Source organism: Pelmatolapia mariae, unplaced genomic scaffold (genome assembly GCF_036321145.2).
Source record: "Pelmatolapia mariae isolate MD_Pm_ZW unplaced genomic scaffold, Pm_UMD_F_2 NODE_ptg000111l+_length_71928_cov_1, whole genome shotgun sequence".
In the NCBI taxonomy this organism is placed as follows: domain Eukaryota; kingdom Metazoa; phylum Chordata; class Actinopteri; order Cichliformes; family Cichlidae; genus Pelmatolapia; species Pelmatolapia mariae.
In genome coordinates, this window is record NW_027051821.1 from 25766 (window position 1) to 31395 (window position 5630).

The following is a 5630-nucleotide window of genomic DNA, read 5'->3' on the forward strand; positions in this document are numbered from 1 at the left end:
CTTGCAAAAGTATTCGGCCCCCTTGAACTTTTCCACATTTTGTCACATTACAGCCACAAACATGAATCAATTTTATTGGAATTCCACGTGAAAGACCAATACAAAGTGGTGTACACGTGAGAAGTGGAACAAAAATCATACTTGATTCCAAACATTTTTTACAAATAAATAACTGCAAAGTGGGGTGAGCGTAATTATTCAGCCCCCTGAGTCAATACGTTGCAGAACCACCTTTTGCTGCAATTACAGCTGCCAGTCTTTTAGGGTATGTCTCTACCAGCTTTGCACATCTAGAGACTGAAATCCTTGCCCATTCTTCTTTGCAAAACAGCTCCACAACTGCCCTGTGATGGCCTCAGAGGTTGTCTAAGAGAATATTGGGAGCAACAACACCATGAAGTCCAAAGAACACACCAGACAGGTCAGGGATAAAGTTATTGAGAAATTTAAAGCAGGCTTAGGCTACAAAAAGATTTCCCAAGCCTTGAACATCCCACGGAGCACTGTTCAAGCCATCATTCAGAAATGGAAGGAGTATGGCACAACTGTAAACCTACCAAGACAAGGCCGTCTACCTAAACTCACAGGCCAAACAAGGAGAGCGCTGATCAGAAATGCAGCCAAGAGGCCCATGGTGACTCTGGACGAGCTGCAGAGATCTACAGCTCAGGTGGGGGAATCTGTCCATAGGACAACTATTAGTCGTGCACTGCACAAAGTTGGCCTTTATGGAAGAGTGGCAAGAAGAAAGCCATTGTTAACAGAAAACCACAAGAAGTCCCGTTTGCAGTTTGCCACAAGCCATGTGGGGGACACAGCAAACATGTGGAAGAAGGTGCTCTGGTCAGATGAGACCAAAATTGAACTTTTTGGCCAAAATGCAAAACGCTATGTGTGGCGGAAAACTAACACTGCACATCACTCTGAACACACCATCCCCACTGTCAAATATGGTGGTGGCAGCATCATGCTCTGGGGGTGCTTCTCTTCAGCAGGGACAGGGAAGCTGGTCAGAGTTGATGGGAAGATGGATGGAGCCAAATACAGGGCAATCTTGGAAGAAAACCTCTTGGAGTCTGCAAAAGACTTGAGACTGGGGCGGAGGTTCACCTTCCAGCAGGACAACGACCCTAAACATAAAGCCAGGGCAACAATGGAATGGTTTAAAACAAAACATATCCATGTGTTAGAATGGCCCAGTCAAAGTCCAGATCTAAATCCAATCCAGAATCTGTGGCAAGATCTGAAAACTGCTGTTCACAAACGCTGTCCATCTAATCTGACTGAGCTGGAGCTGTTTTGCGAAGAAGAATGGGCAAAGCTGGTAGAGACATACCCTAAAAGACTGGCAGCTGGAATTGCAGCAAAAGGTGGTTCTACAAAGTATTGACTCAGGGGGCTGAATAATTACGCACACCCCACTTTGCAGTTATTTATTTTTAAAAAATGTTTGGAATCATGTATGATTTTTGTTCCACTTCTCACGTGTACACCACTTTGTATTGGTCTTTCACGTGGAATTCCAATAAAATTGATTCATGTTTGTGGCTGTAATGTGACAAAATGTGGAAAAGTTCAAGAGGGCCAAATACTTTTGCAAGCCACTGTATATGCCACCCTATAATTCTAATCAAAGAATTGTTGAATCATTATACGGCTATAGGCCACATTATTCCTTGGATTAAAGATAGTGAAATCATTATGTAGTTTTATGTTGTTTGCATTATACTCCTGACTTAGAAGAACGTGACAACTATTAGATTTATTAGACTGATTTGTATTACGTGACAAGGCGATTGTGGCTCAAGAGTTGGGAGTTCGCCTTGTAATCGGAAGGTTGCCGGTTCCAACAGTCTCGGTCGTTGTGTCCTTGGGCAAGACACTTTACCCGTTGCCTACTGGTGGTGGTCAGAGGGCCTGGTGGCGCCAGTGTCCGGCAGCCTCGCCTCTGTCAGTGCGCCCCAGGGCGGCTGTAGCTACAATGTAGCTTGCCATCACCAGTGTGTGAATCGGTGGATGACTGAAGTATCAAAGTGCTTTGGGGTCCTTAGGGACTAGTAAAGCGCTATACAAATACAGGCCATTTACCATTAGACTGCTGATTTATTGTGAATGAATTACATTGTTTTATGATGCATTATACTGCTGATTTATGAGAAACACTGTTTTCAGAGAATCATCACCTTATTTGTCTGATTAGAAAGAACAGAACATACTGCACAGGAAGCCAAGGTCATAACTCACTGAGAGAGAGAATGTGGATGTTTAGGTTTTCTGACTCTGGAAGGGGGGCCTGAAGCTATAAGATTGTGAGAAACGGTCAGACACAGATCTGGCGGACACCCTCCTGTCCACATCTTCCGTCTAGACGTTTTAATGCTCATTGGGTTTGTATGGAATATGGAATAAAGAGATTGTTGATTGAGCATTTATACACCGAGTGTTGTTCTTCCTTTAGCCCAAAGATGAAAGAATTGGGAGATTTAACAATGGAAAAATCAAATAAGTTTGAGTGTCTATTATGAAAACTGTGTCAACTGAGAAAAGGCCGAGGTTTGCCACGTTACACAATAACTGCACTGAAAGCCAGTGAAGCACACTCAGGGAATCTTTCTGTAACCTGGATCCACTTATGCTCACATCATGAATCCTGATAAGAACACAGGAACAATAATTCACTCTTTGTCCACATCACATAAAGACAGACGAGCCTCTAACAGCTCTCTAGATGAGGAACTGCACTGAGCTCTGTGGACTCTTTACTTCAATCATCTTAAACTGTGATTATTGAATAATTCACAGTTTAACATCTTTATCTTTGATCCTGGCTCTCGGTGCAGCTCCTCAGTTCATCTACATCAGGACTCACTGTCCTCCTGCACACTTTGTTCCTCTACAACAACAACAACACAAATCACTGAGTTTTATTTATGGAGACTTTTGGAAATTGTGTGAATATTTTTATAATATTATTTATTCTTGTTTCTTCTGTGGTTGAATGTGAATCCAGCATGAAGCGTTTGATTAACTTGTTAATAAAGGGTAAAATGATGGTTAATTAAACTGTAATAAATATGTATTTTACTGTTGGGAATGAAACTTTAATATTTTAGATGTTTTATCATTAACTGATAAGATTTTTGTGACTCATTTAACATCTGCATAATATTCTGTCTTCCTGTGATGTTCCTGCTGGAACTTTACTTTTTAATACTTCTGTGTTTATTAAAGAGGAAACTGTAAGCAGTGATTTTTTTTTTTTTTTTTTTACCTCTTGCTTATTATAGACTGTTAAAATTTGGAACATGACCTATAACATCAATTATTAAACTGTATAAAACTAAATAAGTCGTCTTTAGGGAGCAGATATTAAATCTTTGGGTCTTGAAATCAGCAGTTAAAAGTTTTCATTACACAGCAGCATCTTTTTTATCAGATATGAAGAGACACACAGACTGTTTCTGTGAATGTGTTTCTCCATCTGTCTGCTGTTCGATCCCTGAGGCTTGTTCAGCAGAATTATAGCGAGTAGATACAGGAACAAATGTAGAGTCAATATATTTTATTGTATCCAGAAAACCAACAAAGAAACAGAAAACAAAAGAAAAGTGAAAAAAATAAAAACTTCTTGTTCAGTTTATCAGTAAAAACTGACTGACAGCCACATGGGCTCAGCAGGACTTCAGACATTCAATTCAACGTTTAAAAGAAGAAGAAGCTCCACACTGTTACCAGAGAAAGGTGCAAAGACCAGCCTCTGTGATGGTGTGGAGGATTTGCACATATGTGAAGGCACCATCGATTCAGGCTCTAATCGCCCTCATGAAGAAAATCAGGAAAAATTTTCACGTATAAAATTGTAAAAATGAGTTTCTTCATTTTCAGAAACATTAAGATGTGAAATTAAAAGAAAAGGTGAAATTTACCTCTGTCCCAACATTTTTGGAGAGTGTTGCAGGCATCAATTTCTAAATGTGTTTATCAAATAGAAATGAGTTTGTTACTGAAAACAATAAAAATCTTTTGTCTGTTAATTTGCCTGTTAAAGTTGAAGTGAATTACCAAATTTTAGTTTTTATTGCAGTTTTAAAAAGTTTGCCAATGTTTTTGAAAATGGGGTTTGGAAAACATAGAATATTATTAATATCTAGAATAGAATAGAATAGAATAGAATGCCTTTATTGTCACTATACAGTTGTACAATGAGATACAGAGCATCTCCTACTCAGTGTAAACATGCTGGGGGGGGTACAGTTCTGCAGTGCTATGTACATATGGACAGTATAACATAGGGAAAAAGATATATATATATATATATATATATATATATATATATATATATATATATATATATATATATATATATATATATATATATAAAAAATGCTGCATTTTTTATATATATATAAAAAATGTACAATATACAAGCCGTATTTTTAAGAAAGAAGAAAAAAAGAAAGTAATATGTAATAAATAGTGTTATGTATATACAGTTGAGTGTTATGTATATACAGTTGATATACATACATATATTTCTATCTGTTCGTGTTATACAAAAAGGACTTGCATAGAAAAGACATAAACAAAAGGTGCTTGTATGAATGTGTGCGAATGAGGAAGGTTATATAAAGCATTTTAAATGCTCAGGTCAATTACAAAAGCAACATATAAGAATCAGTTCATTTACACAGTTCATATCAACAAGTAACTTTTTATACTTGAAGGAGACGTCAAAGGCAGGAAGTATCTTGGTTTAGTCACTCTGTCCCTGAGAGTTTATGGATGTTTACAGCTGTACAGAAGTTTAGCACTTTTTTCTGAACACAGTCCAAAGTAAAGCGCACATCAGCAGAGCTACTAATGCTGCTGCTGCTGTCAGGACAACTATAATAATCTTCCAGTCTCTCTCTTCTTGTGATGATGAAGCAGCTGCTGTAACAGACAAATAAAATGAAACCATCAGGATGTTTGACATGAACAACACATCATGTTTTTCAGTTGTTAATCACAAACATGGCAAATAAAAGTTTAACAGACCAGTAAATATAAAAGTGATCATTCAGCTTTGACTTGTTAAAACTTACCAGTGACGTTGAGTCTACAGCTCGCAGAGCTGAAGCCATAATCTGTGTTTACTTCACATCTGTATCGACCTGAGTCCTCAGTCCTGAGTCTGCACAGCTGGAGTCTGATTCGTCCTTCTCTGAGGGCGTCTTTGTCACCCTGAACTCACCCTGAAAACTTTTCATCCTGAGACTCTGAGACTTCAGCACCATTATGGACATGATACAGGAGTGAGGATTTATTACCAGTTACCAGGTCACAGTAAATTATTAGATATGTGGGGGATCTGCCTGTTTCTACTGTGAACGTCCACTCCAGTGTGATGTTGTGGTTCTCCTCTGCCTGATAGGAGGTCTGAGTCACATTCACTACAAATGATCCTGTTGAGGAGACAGAGAGAGAGAGAGAGGAGCAGACACTGTGAGGACTGGAACAAACCTGCTGTTGTGGTTTTTGTTTTAATTTTACTTTTAATTTTATGCAATCCATGAACTTGAAAAACAGAATGTTAGTGTGCTCTCTAAATCTTCATGATGCAGATGTTTTCTGAAGTTTACATAAAGGTT